The 15,000-nt window shown below is 38.4% G+C and overlaps 1 non-coding gene across 1 annotated transcript; it reads left to right on the forward strand.

The window, feature by feature from the left end:
• The first annotated feature begins 8,434 nt into the window (after positions 1–8,434).
• LOC129553630 (U6 spliceosomal RNA) lies at positions 8,435–8,537 on the forward strand. The gene has a single exon (XR_008685499.2). It is a non-coding gene; the product is annotated as a U6 spliceosomal RNA (small nuclear RNA).
• The last annotated feature ends 6,463 nt before the right edge of the window (positions 8,538–15,000 follow it).

A 15,000-nucleotide genomic window follows, 5' to 3' on the forward strand; every position in this document is an offset into this window, starting at 1 on the left:
AGCACAAGATATTAAGAAGAGTTGGCAAGAATACACAGAAGAACTGTACAAAAAAGATCTTCATGACCCAGATAATTACGATGGTGTGATTAGTCACCTAGAGCCAGACATCCTGCAATGTGAAGTCAAGTGGGCCTTAGAAAGCACCACTACAAACAAAACTAGTGGAGGTGATAGAATTACAGTTGAGCTATTCCAAATCCTAAAAGTTGATGCTGTTAAAGTGCTGTTCTCAATATGCCAGAAAATTTGGAAAACTCAGCAGTGGCCACAGGACTAGAAAAGGTCAGTTTCCATTCCAATCCCAAAGAAAAGCAATGCCAAAGAATGCTCAAATTACCGCACAATTGCACTCATCTCACATGCTAGTAAAGTAATGCTAAAATTCTCCAAGCCAGACTTTAGCAATGCATGAACCATGAACTTCCAGATGTTCAAGCTGATTTTAGAAAAGGCAGAGGAACCAGAGATCAAATTGCCAACATCCAATGGATCATGGAAAAAGCAAGAGAGTTCCAGAAAAATATCTATTTCTGCTTAATTGACTATGCCAAAGCCTTTGACTGTGTGGATCACAATAAACTGTGGAAAATTCTGAAAGAGATGGGAATACCAGACCACCCGACCTGCCTTTTGAGAAACCTATATGCAGGTCAGGAAGCAACAGTTGGAACTGGGCATGGAACAACAGACTGGTTCCAAATAGGAAAAGGAGTATGTCAAGGTTGTATGTTGTCACCCTGCTTGTTTAACTTACATGCAGAGTACATCATGAGAAACGCTGGGCTGGAGGAAGCACAAGCTGGAATCAAGAGTGACGGGAGAAATATCAATAACCTCAGATATGCAGATGACACCACCCTTATGGCAGAAAGTGAAGAAGAACTAAAGAGCCTCTTGATGAAAGTGAAAAAAGAGAGTGAAAAGTTTGCCCTGAAGCTTAACATTCAGAAAACTAAGATCATGGCATCTGGTCCCATCACTTCATGGCAGATAGATGGGGAAACAGTGGAAACAGTGGCTGACTTTATTTTTCTGGGTTCCAAAGTCACTGCAGATGGTGATTGCAGCAATGAAATTAAAAGACACTTACTCCTTGGAAGGAAAGTTATGATTAACCTAGACAGCATATTAAAAAGCAGAGACATTACTTTGCCAACAAAGGTCCATCTAGTCAAGGCTATGGTTTTTCCAGTGGTCATGTATGGATGTGAGTTGTACTATAAAGAAAGCCGAGTGCCGAAGAATTCATGCTTTTGCACTGTGGTGTTGGAGAAGACTCTTGAGGGTCCCTTGGACTGCAAGGAGATCCAACCAGTCCATCCTAAAGGAGATAGTCCTGGGTGTTCATTGGAAGGACTGATGCTAAAGCTGAAACTCCAATACTTTGGCCACCTCATGCGAAGAGCTGACTCATTGGAAAAGACCCTGATGCTGGGAAAGATTGAGGGCAGGAGGAGAAGGGGACGACAGTGGATGAGATGGTTGGATGGCATCATCGACTCGATGGACATGGGTTTGGGTGGACTCTGGGAGTTGGTGATGGGCAGGGAGGCCTGGTGTGCTGCAGATCTTGGGGTTGCAAAGAGTTGGACATGAATGAGTGACTGAACTGAACTGAAATACTTCCTATATATTCGTGCCTCTTGCCTTATCTCCCATTTTTATACCCTATTTTTAATTAATCCTCATACATTTTTTAGCCTACAAATAACTTTTCAGTAGTATATACTTAACTATTAAGCACATGTTTTGTCTTTTACTTTCATTACGCTATTTTAATTTCCTTTAACTCCACCTTAAAAAATGTGAGAAATAGAGAGGCTTCATAATTTGTCCAAAGAACTATTAAGATGAAGCTGAGGAATCAAACTCAGTCTATGTTGCTCCTGAATCCATGTTCTTAACAACTAAGTCATACGAGATATAGTATAAAAAAGTCAAAGTAGAGTGAGAAGATAACTTTCAAGTAGCTAACTTGTTAAGGGCCAGAGAAATAGGGAAGAGATTCAAGAAATATGTGGATCAATGACATTTTCCTCTAACTCCATTTAGAAAATTTTCAAATCTATGGAAAACTTGAGAGAATCACACAATTAATGTTCACGAATTTTTAAAATACCATTAAATAAGTGTTATCATTTTACTACATTTGCCTGTGTCCAAATGTGTATGTGTGTTTATTTCATATATATATGATACTGCTGCTGCTGCTAAGTCACTTCAGTCATGTCCAACTCTGTGTGACCCCATAGACGGAAGCCCAACAGGCTCCCCCATCCCTGGGATTCTCCAGGCAAGAACACTGGAGTGGGTTGCCATTTCCTTCTCCAATGTGTGAAAGTGAAAAGTGAAAGTGAAGTCACTCAGTCGTGTCCAACCCTTAGCGACCCCACGGACTGCAGCCTACCAGGCTCCTCCATCCATGGGATTTTCTAGGCAATAGTACTGGAGTGGCTTGCCATTGCCTTCTCCGTTCATATATATATATATACAGATACAAATATGTATGATGACATTACAACACTTTATCCACAAGTTCACAGTCATATCATTATTATCATCCAGAAATTTAACATCACCTATTATGAAGTTCACATTAAAAATTTTCCTAATTATCCAACCTAAACATTCTCCCATGTTTTCTCTAGAAGGTTTATACTTTTGAGTTTTACATTTAGATCTGCAGTCTATCTCAGTTAATTTCTGCAAAATACACAGGGACTGTGTCTAGGTTTCTTGCATATGGAAATAAATTTGTTCCAGCATATTCATCAACATGGAGTGTGGAATGGATTAAGACGATGTGGCACATATATAGAATGGAATATTACTCAGCCATAAAATGAATGAAATTGTGCCATCTGCTGAGACGTGGATGGACCAAGAAACTGTAATACAAAGTAAAGTAAGTCAGAAACAGAAAAAAACAAGTATCATATATTAATGCATATATGTGGAATCTAGAAAAATGGTAGAGATGTACCCATTTGCAAAGCAGAAACAGAGACTCAGAGATAGACAACAAATGTATGGACACCAAGGGGTGGGGGGAAACAGGAGGGTGGGATAAATTGGGAGATTGAGATTGACATACATATACTACTATGTATACAATAGATATAGACAACAAAATGTATGCACACCAAGCAGGGGTGGGAGGGGGAGAAACAGGGGTGTGATGAATTGGAAGATTGAGATTGATATACATATATTACTATGCATACAATAGAATAGTAATAAGAAGCTACTATACAGCACAGTGAACTCTATTGGGTTCTCTGTCTTGACAAAGAGGGAATATATGTATACATATAACTGACTCACTTTGCTATACGGCAGAAACTAAAACTACATTGTAAAGCAACTATACTCCAATTTAAAAATAACAAAAACAACACATACCCACCATGAAAATAGATGATCAGTCCTATGACCTAACAGAGGATCTCCCCCTGTTGATGACTTTCAAGGTCACCCAAGGTGGAGCTACATTTCAGTAGCAATACATTATGACATCAATATACAAAGCCAACTATCCAAGAACTAACTTGGCCTTCTGAGGCCAAATCTGTGTGTTGAGTAAAAGATGTCAGTGCAATGACGGTAGACAACAAGAAGGACTGGATCACCTTCTGTGTCTTATTGTGTTCTCTAGCCCTGTTCAGTCTAGATACTTTGTCATCTGATGAACAGCTCCTGGGCAAACTCAAACTTATACTGTTTTATCTGATAAATTCTAGCTCATGGAGTCAGTTCTGGACTCTTGGTCACATTATGTCCCAAAGTAAAAAGCTCTTAGGGTGTTTTTTTTTAATAATTTATAATTCTCTGCTGCAGACAACAACAAGGCCTTGCTCAAAAACCATAAGCAGTTCTTCTACTAGAGTTTTCCATAAACATTCCACTCACTCTACATCTCTTCTCACCTCAGATGTCTCTAATATGATTGGTCTGCTGAATCATTGGGCCCAAATAACAAGGCTGTTTAACCTTACAGTTTGGAACTGCCGAAGGGCCCTTTCCTGTTTTGGGACCCAATTAAAACTTGCATTCTCCATTTGGGCAGATGTGTCTGTGTGTAGGATCTTTCACACCATGTCAGACATTAAGAAATGTTTGGAAATAAATTCAAACAAGTGCTTGTTATATCACAACCCTAAGACTTAAATAATACACTGTATATCACTACATTTCTGTAAGTATTATTTGATTAACAATAGTGTTAGTGGGAGTAACAATTTTTACAGCATTCCACATGAAAATTTTAATAACAATTATTTAAGCAATATTCTTTCCTATTTATATTTTCATGTTTTATGATATACATAACATTTTAGCATAGTGGTACACTTGCCTATAGGGACTTCCCTGGTGGTTCAGAAGTAAAGAACTGTCCTGTTAATGTAGGGGATGTGGGTTTGATCCCTGGGTCAGGAAAATCCCCTGGAGAAGGAAATTACACAGTCCAGTATTCTTGCTTGGGAGATCCCATGGACAGAGGAGCTTGGCAGACTACAGTCCATGGGGTTGCAAAGAGTGAGACACAACTCAGCAACTGAGCACACACACATGTTTACCGATTAGCAGGTATAAATGGATATAATAATAATGTACTCACAATTATTTTCCTGATATGAGTGTACACCAAAAATGTCTTGGAACTGTCCTCTAATAAAGTCACCATAAGATAGGACATAGTTGAAATACATAATTTGATGAGTTAATTTAGAGGAAATTCTAGAATGATAGAAGAAAAGGTCAAGTATAGAACCAAGGGGAATACAAGAACTGCTGCTGCTGCTGCTGCTAAGTCACTTCAGTTGTGTCCGACTCTGTGTGACCCCATAGACGGAAGCCCACCAGACTCCCCCATCCCTGGGATTCTCCAGGCAAGAACACTGGAGTGGGTTGCCATTTCCTTCTCCAATGTGTGAAAGTGAAAAGTGAAAGTGAAGTCGCTCAGTCATATCTGACTCATAGCGACCCCATGGACTGCAGCCTACCAGGATCCTCCGTCCATGAGATTTTCTAGGCAAGAGTACTGGAGTGGCTTGCCATTGCCTTCTCCATACAAGAACTATTAAAGGCAAAAAAGAGAAATACAACCCAGCATAAAAGACTGAGATGGAACAGTAAGGAAGCCAGAAAAAGTGAACGTTAACACAAAACCAGACACAAAGACTTTCAATAGTACCAAACACCATTCCTTCTTTGTTGAGGAAGATAATTAGATGTCCTTTGGAGATGGCATTTACCATTGGTTGTGACCTTACTGAGAGAGAGAATTCTGTGAATTGGCAGGGAAGGAATCAAATAAATCAGTTTTCAGTCTATTTTCCTAATCCTTTTACATTATCTGTAAGTGTCTCCAAAATCATGTATAAGTAAGCTTCAATCACCCTAGCTTAACATTCTTTTTAAAAGTAGGTCTTGCAGACGCGGGAGATGCCCGGCTCCGGCGCAACCGACCACGTGCAGAATCATGGCTGAGATGAGCTACCCCGCGCCCAGGGTTAGGGCGGTGGCCGAGAGGAGCTGTACCACGTTCAGGAGGCGGTGGCTGCTTGGGCACTGGAGGGCTGAGAGGAGCTGATCTACATTCAAAGCAGGAGGCGCGGCTTTGAGGAGCTACCCCTCGTCCAAGGTAAGGTACAGCGGCTGCACCTTGCTGGAGCAGCTGGGAAGAGATACTCCACGACCAAGTGGAATATAAGAATCCAGTGTTCTGGGGAGGAAGGAACAAGATGGCGGAGGGATAAGATGGCAAGACCACTTTCTCCCCCACAAATTCATCAAAAGAACATTTGAACGCGGAGTAAAGTCCACAAAACAACTTCTGAATACTGGCAGAGGACATCAGGCTCCCAGAAAAGCAGCCCATTGTCTTCTAAAGGAGAGAGAAGAAATCCAGCTCCACCCACCAGAACACCGACACATGCTTCCTTAACCAGGGAACCCGGACAAGTCACCCGTCCAACCCCACACACAGCGAAGAAACTACATAATAAAGAGAACTCCACAAACTGCAAGAAGAGGGAAAGGCCACCCCAAGCAAAGCAATATAAGCAAGATGAAGAGGCAGAGAAATACCCAGCAAGTAAAGGAACAAGATAATTGCCCACCAACACAAACAAAAGAAGAAGATATAGGGAATTTACCTGATAAAGAATTTCAAATTTTGATGGTGAAAATGATTCAAAATCTTGAAAGCAAAATGGAGTTACAGATAAATAACCTGGAGAAAAGGATTGAGCAGATGGAAGAAAGATTTAATAAGGACTTAGAAGAAATAAAAAAGAGTCAATATACAATGAATAATGCAATAGATGAGATCAGAAACACTCTGGAGGGAACAAACAGTAGAATAACAGAGGCAGAAGACAGGATAAGCGAACTAGAAGATAGAATTGTAGAAATAAATGAAACAGAGAGGAAAAAAGAAAAACGAATTAAAAGAAATGAGAACAATATTAGAGACCTCTGGGACAATGTTAAACGCTCCAACATTCGAATCATAGGAGTCCCAGAAGAAGAAGACAAAAAGAAAGACCATGAGAGAATACTTGAGGAGATAATAGTTGAAAACTTCCCTAAAATAGGGAAAGAAATAATCACCCAAGTCCAAGAAACCCAGAGAGTCCCCAACAGGATAAACCCAAGGCGAAATACTCCAAGACACATATTAATCAAATTAACAAAGATCAAACACAAAGAACAAATATTAAAAGCAGCAAGGGAAAAGCAGCAAATAACACATAAGGGGATTCCCATAAGGATAACAGCTGATCTTTCAACAGAAACTCTTCAGGCCAGAAGGGAGTGGCAAGACATACTTAAAGTGATGAAAGAAAATACCCTACAGCCCAGATTACTATACCCAGCAAGGATCTCATTCAAATATGAAGGAGAAATCAAAAGCTTTACAGACAAGCAAAAGCTGAGAGAATTCAGCATCACCAAACCAGCTCTCCAACAAATGCTAAAGGATCTTCTATAGACAGGATACACAGAAAGAGTGTATAAACTTGAACCCAAAGCAATAAAGAAAATGGCTACGGGATCGTACTTATCAATAATTACCTTAAACGTAAATGGGTTGAAATTTTCAAAAAGGCTAGGAAACAATTCTCATAGCCATCAATAGTTCAGTGTTGAGTTCATGAATAGTTTTTAAAGTTTGGGACAAACTGTAGTATTTGCTATTTGAAGTACTATTTGTAATTGGCATATTACGATGTAACATTGGTCTTCATTTCCATCTTAAAACGCCTAAAAATGCCTAACAGGTTTTTAGATTTGTGAATTTTAGTTGAAATGTATTTTACGATGTTACTAAACCTGCAGAAATATTGAAATATTTCAGAGAACTTATTCACTGTACATTTAATTTATTTTATTTATGAAAGTTATGAATTGTAGAAAGTTTTACTTGTTGGGTCAAATGCTTGTTGCTTCAAATGCTTGTTGCATTTGAAGTGCTAGTTACAAGAAAATCAAATACCTTCAATGTATAAATGCTATTAAGTTTTTAAAGGACTCTGGAGTATAAGTAAATTTGTTTAAAGAAATTTAGTCTGTTCAACTTGAAAAAAATAAATAAAATTGGAAAAAAAAAGGAAAAAAAAATAAAAAAATAAAAGTAGGTCTTGTGCTTTTGAGTTTCAAGGATTTTATCATATGCTTCCATTAGTCTGCTTCTTTTCTTCATGCAGATGGCTTATTATAAACCTACTTATCCTGCAAGGTTCATCTGAAATGATACTTACAATGAGAAATCTTTTTCCCTTAGGTCACATTCACTTCCTTTGCAATATTTTTATATAGCACATTCAAAGCCTGAACTGCCTGCTAGTTAGCAATGTAACTCCCCACTAGATTATGAGCTTCCTGTCAGGAGCCATTTCTGAAACCTAAGAACTTCTTATCCCTACCATGCTCATATCATGTGTTCACTCTACCTATCATCTCTTCCAATACTGTATATTTTAAGTAATTGATTAAGGATAAAACAGAACTAAGAGTTTACATATCAATGTAGCATGTACTGAGGATCTACCTCAGTGAACTGTCAGGAGCTCAAAATACATATGGCATGATCAGTGATTTAAGGATATTTAGCCAAGATTTTTGCAGGAGACACAAGGGATGAGGGTTTGATCTGTGGGTCAGGAAGATTCCCTGGAGGAGGAAATGGTAACTGACTCCAGTATTGTTGCCTGGGAAATTCCACAGGCAGAGGAGCCTGGTGGGCTACATACAGTCCATGGGATCACAAAGAGTTGGACACAACTGAGCGACTATGCAGCCGCAGCAGCCAAGACTTTTAAAATCAAGACACATAAATTCACACTTGAAAAAGGCACAAATGAATTATAAAAGCAGTCCATGTGGATCAAGAAAAGACAAAATCAATTTAAATGACTTGGATATGGTGCTCGCTTCAGCAGCATATATACAAAAATTGGAATGATATAGAGATTAGTATGACCCTGTGCAAGGATGACACATAAATGACTTAGGAATGTCTTAATGGAGATCTGATTTTCAATTAAGGATGAGTAGGACTGAGGTGGGATTCCCTGGTGGCTCAGATGACAAAGTGTCTCCCTGCGATGCGGGATACCCAGGTTCGATCCCTGGGTCGGGAAGGTCCCCTGGAGAAGAAAATGGCAACCCACTCCAGTATGCTTGCCTAGAAAATTCCATGGATGGAGGAGCCTGGTGGGCTACAGTCCATGGGGTCTCAAAGAGTCGGACACGACTGAGTGACTTCACTCACTCACTCAGGACTGAAGTAAGCAGAGAGAGGAGAAGGTGGTTGTGGTGAGGGAAACACCATGAGTAAATTAATGAAGCAGGTGCACAAAGGAACAGTGAAGGTGTGCAAATGGCCAAGCGTCCTGAGGTGACAGGAAAAAACCAAGGCTGTTGTCAAGATACAGAGACACCGGGGAGCATCTAGAATACCAAAATAAGGAGAAGTGATTTGGTTTGAAAATGAATTAAAGACCATTTCAAACTATTAAGTTGGTGAGTAATTTTTTTCTTTCATCTAACAGGTATTTGGTGAGCACTACAAAGAGCCGTTTATTACTCAAGCTGTTGGAAATACAGGAATGAATGTAACACAGGTTCTCTTCTCACTTTAGCCTACCTGCTAATGGTGGGTGAGGGGTAAGTTAGGTGGAGCAATTTATTACAGATGAAATAATAAATAAATATGTAGTATATCAAAGAGTGATTAACAGAATGAAGGGGAGAAATGGAATAAAAAACATAAAAGCAGCTGGGTAAACATAAAAAGAAAGGAGAACCATCTCAGTAATTCATATGTAGGACTAAATGAGTTTCCAGCGAGGTAGTTATAAGACATTCAGTTCAGTTCAGTTCAGTCCAGTCACTCAGTTGTGTTTGATTCTTTGCAACTCCATGGATGGAGTATGCCAGGCTTCCCTGTCCATCACCAACTCCCAGACTTTGCTCAAACTCATGTCCATCCAGTCAGCGGTTCCATCCAATCACTTTATCCTCTGTGGTCCCATTTCCTCCTGCCTTCAATCTTTCCCAGCATCAGGGTCTTTTCCAATGAATCAGTTCTTTGCATCTGGTGGCCAAAGTATTGGCGCTTTAGCTTCAGCATCAGTCCTTCCAATGAATATTCAATACTGATTTCCTTTAGGATTGACTCTTTTGATCTACTTGCAGACCAAGGAAGTCTCAAGAGTCTTCAACACCACAGTTCAAAAGCATCAATTCTTTGGCGCTCAGCTTTCTTCATGGTTCAGCTCTCACATCTTTTTTTTTTTTTTGTAATTATTTTTTATTGGAGGCAAATTATTTTACAATATTATATTGGTTGGTTTTGCCATACATTGACATGAATTCGCCCCGGGTTTACATAAGTTCCCCCTCCTGAACCCCCCTCCCACCTCCCTCCTCCCTTTATCCTCCCTCTGGGTCATCCCCGCATGCCAGCCCCGAGTATCCTATAACATGCATTGATCCTGAACTAGTGATTCATTTCACATATGACAACATACGTGTTTTCAATGACATTCTCCCAAATCATCCCAACCTCACCCTCTCCCACAGAGTTCCAAAGACTGATCTATACATCTGTGTCTCTTTTGCTGTCTCGTATACAGGGTTATCATTTGCATCTTTCTAAATTCCATATATATGCGTTAGTATGCTGTATTGGTGTTTTTCTTTCTGGCTTACTTCACTCTGTATAATAGGCTCCAGTTTCATCCACCTCATTAGAACTGATTCAAATGTATTCTTTTTAATGGCTGAATAATACTCCATTGTGTATATGTACCAAAGCTTTCTTATCCATTCGTCTGCAGATGGACATCTAGGTTGCTTCCATGTCCTGGCTATTATAAACAGTGCTGCAATGAACATTGGAGTACATGTGTCTCTTTCAATTCTGGTTTCCTCGTTGTGTATGCCCAGGAGCTCTACTACAAAGCCACAGTCATCAAGACAGTATGGTACTGGCATAAAGACAGAAATATAGATCAATGGAACAAAATAGAAAGCCCAGAGATAAATCCACACACCTATGGACACCTCATCTTTGACAAAGGAGGCAAGAATATAAAATGGAGAAAAGACAGTCTCTTTAACAAGTGGTGCTGGGAAAACTGGTCAGCCACTTGTAAAAGAATGAAACTAGAACACTTCCTAACACCATACACAAAAAAAAACTCAAAATGGATTAGAGAGCTAAATGTAAGACCAGAAACTATAAAACTCCTGGAGGAGAACGTAGGCAAAACACTCTCCGACATAAATCACAGCAGGATCCTCCATGACCCACCTCCCAGAATATTGGAAATAAAAGCAAAAATAAACAAATGGGACCTAATTAAAATCAACAGCTCTCACATCTATACATGACTACTGGAAAAAAAACATAGCTTTGACTAGATGTACCTTTGTTAGTGAAGTAATGTCTTTGATTTTTAATATGCTGTTTAGTTGGTCATAGCTTTTCTTCCAAGGAGCAAGCGTCTTTTAGAGTCATGGCTGCAGTAACAATCTGCAGTGATTTTGGATCCCAAGAAAATTAAATCTGTCACTGTTTCCATTGTTTCCCCATCTATTTGCCATGAAGTGATTGGATTTGATGTCATGGTCTTCATTTTTTGAATGTTGAGCTTTAAGCCAGCTTTTCCCACTCTCCTGTTTCACTTTCATCAAGAGGCTCTTCAGTTCTTCTTCACTTTCTGCAATAAGGGTGGTGTCATCTGCATATCTGTGGTTATTGATATTTCTCCTGGCAATCTTGATTGCAGCTGTGCTTCATCCAGCCCAGCATATTACATGATGTATTCTGCATAGAAGTTAAATAAGCAGGGTGACAATATACAGCCTGTCGTTATCCTTTCCCAATTTGGAACCAGTCCGTTGTTTCATGTCCTGTTCTAACTGTTGCTTCTTTACCTGCATACAGGTTTCTCAGGAGGCAGGTCAGGTGGTTTGGTATTCCCATCTCTTTAAGAATTTTCACAATTTGTCATGATCCACACAGTCAAATGTCAATGAAGCAGAAGTAGATGTTTTTCCTGAATTCTCTTGCTTTATCTGTGATCCAACACACATTGGGAATTTGATCTCTGGTTCCTCTGTCTTTTCTAAAACCAGTTTGGACATCTGGAAATTCATGGTTCATGTACTGTTGAAGCTTGGCTTGGAGAATTTTGAGCATTACTTTGCTAGTGTGTGAGAAAAGTGCAAATGTGCAGTAGTTTGAACATTCTTTGGCATTGCCCTTGAATGAAAACTGACCTTTTCCACTCCTGTGGCCACTGCTGAGTTTTCCAATTTTTCTGGCATATGGAGTGCAGCACTTTCACAGCATCATCTTTTAGGATTTAAATAGCTCAACTGGCATTCCATCACCTCCACTAGCTTAGGTCATAGTGATGCCTCCTAAGGCCCACTTGACCTCACATTCCTGGAAATCTGGGTCTAGGTGAGTGATCACACCGTTGTGGTTATCTGGGTCATGAAGATCTTTTTTGTATATTTCTTCTGTCTTCTGGTCACCTCTTCTTAATATCTTTGGGACAAACCAACTCAGTGTGATGACCTTCACTGAACATACCAAACCTTTTAGTCTCTTCTCAAAATTCTAATCATACTCATAAACCATATTAATTCATCCAGTAAAAGGCCAAACTAATGCAAGACCCTTATCTGCTCATTTTAAATTTATGTAGAATAATAAAGAGAATTGTTAAATGAGGTCAGTTACTTAATAATCAACAGGTGATGCTCAAATGACCTTCATGACCTTAGTGAAGACAAGTGGTTTTAACCTCAATACTTAGAAGAAATCCTGATGTGTGCAGAAAAATCCCTTAAGATGTGTGGAAACTTTTAACTTTTCGCTGAAAGAAACATAATTATTGACTCTAACCTATTTGTAGCCTGCCATATTTTCATTCTTTTAATCCCAAATGTTTTAGAGAACAAGATTTATATTCTGAAATTCTATGAGCCCTAACACCAAAAAACAAATAGGAGATACAAATCTAGATAAGGGAAATATTCTATTTTTCAATTTTAATACTACCCGTTATTATTGAATTATCTGAAGAATTAAACATCTTGTTGTCAACTACTCAGTCATCTTTCTAGTTCCTCTCAAATCTAAAGGCTATAATAAAAGTAGGATGAGAATAAAACTTTAATTCCCACTGATATTTTCTGATTAAGGCAAACATCAAAATATACAGGTAAGGATACAAATAACTATTAAATAATTTGGAAATGATAATGAAAGTTTTACTTTATAGTTTAGCTGAATAATTTAGGGCTTATGTTTAATACTTTAAAAGAAATAAAAGTTTCAGCTGGGGTCTTTAATATTTGACAATGGAAAATAAATCCATTTTCAACATAGAACTGCTATGATTAGACAAAATGTCAGTATTCCTAGTGAATCACCTAGGAAGATAGCCATTTAAAGGAAACAAAGCTTATTCTAAAATACTGTATTAAAAGTTAAATGATTTTCTCTTTTTCCAAGAGTTAGAAAATAAAGTAAAAGGCAAACTTACCTTTATTTATTAGCTTCTAATCTACAGTGATATTGTTCACAAAATCTTAACATAATTTTCTTAGAAACAGAAAAATAGATAAGTCAACTCCAATAAAAGATATCTAGTTTTTAAAATTTTACTATTTTAGATTGTTTGCAGCTTTATTGTTGAATTGTATGAGTTCCTTACATATTTTGGATATTAACCCTTAATAGTTTAAAATGATGAGTTTTGAATAATTTTCTGATAGGAAAACTAAACTAGTCATTAAAGGTCACTGGTAGGATACTGAAAACAAGTTCACACATCCCAGGTTACTGGGATGGAGGTAGGACTGGAATCAACACTGCTTTTTCCCCATAGCACAGTACATCTGTTATAAGAAGTATAAGTCACGCTTAAACTCAAAATGCCTATAGTATAATAAGAAAATCACATGTGCACATATATAAAAGCACTGTAGAGAAAAAAGCACTGTATAACAGCCATTGTAAATTGTGCAGGGTATTTAAGATATTGTCGAGAGTAAATAAATTGGAAATCTGTGTGATCTGGAGCATTTGGTTAAAATTTTAGGAAGTATCATTATATATAAATTATGCTTTACATAAAGGAAGAAAGGATTTATAAAAGGCAACAGGACTAATGGCATGGACAGAGTTAGAGTTTATGGAAATGTGTATGACACTAGAAAAAGGAGTGAAATAAGTAATAACCAATTCATATTTTATCCCTTAGCTCCCTGAGTTTACTTGTATTAAAACTTAATAGTCCTCTCATTTATCCTTGGTGAACTTCATACAATTCCTGCAAAATAAAGTTAACCTACGTATTGCATGCTATTTTCAAAGAGTCACTCCACGAGAGAGCATATGAAAACTCTTTTCAAAATAATATATATCAGTTCAGTTCAGTTGCTCAGTCGTGTCTGATTCTTTGCGACCCCATGAATCACAACACGCCAGGCCTCTCTGTCCATCACCAACTCCCGTAGTTCACTCAAACTCATGTCCATCGAGTCGGTGATGCCATCCAGCCATCTCAATCTCTGTCATCCCCATCTCCTCCCGCCCCCAATCCCTCCCAGCATCAGACTCTTTTCCAGTGAGTCAACTCGTCACATGAGGTGGCCAAAGTATTGGAGTTTCAGCTTTAGCATCAGTCCTTCCAATGAACACCCAGGATTGATCTCCTTTAGAATGGACTGGTTGGATCTCCTTGCAGTCCAAGGGACTCTCAGGAGTCTTCTCCAGCACCACAGTTCAAAAGCATCAATTCTTTGGCGATCAGCTTTCTTCACAGTCCAACTCTCACATCCATACATGACCACGGGAAAAACCATAGCCTTGACTAGACGGACCTTTGTTGGCAAAGTAATGTATCTGCTTTTTAATATGCTATCTAGGTTGGCCATAACTTTCCTTCCAAGGAGTAAGCGTCTTTTAATTTCCTGGCAGCAATCAGTATCTGCAGTGATTTTGGAGCCCAAAAAAATAAAGTTTGACACTGTTTCCACTGTTTCCCCATCTATTATATATATATATATGGAAGTTGATTTAAATTTATTTTAAAGATCCTTAATATAAAAACTGACACTAAACTTATTTGGAAATACTGGAAAAAAATAACTACCCTAGATTTGTACATAAAACTTTCACACACAAATTCATAGGTCAAGCCTTTACAACTGTAAGCATTCAACATGGAATTATTAAAATATTCTTGTGAATTCTGAGTCTTAGAATTAAGGTCACAGAAACTGGCATGTTAGGAGAATGAACATCCCCTAGAAGTTACTGTGCTAATACAATACAGACAACACAAGAAGTTTTAAGAAGCTCTTTCCCATGTAATAAAAAAAATTAAGGGAAAATAATACATATATATATTCAAAACTTAATCATATATCACCATAATTCCTATCTCAACAGATAACACAGAG

This window comes from Moschus berezovskii, chromosome 1 (assembly GCF_049115385.1).
Source record: "Moschus berezovskii isolate FMDL1 chromosome 1, NW_MosBer_1.0, whole genome shotgun sequence".
NCBI lineage: Eukaryota > Metazoa > Chordata > Mammalia > Artiodactyla > Moschidae > Moschus > Moschus berezovskii.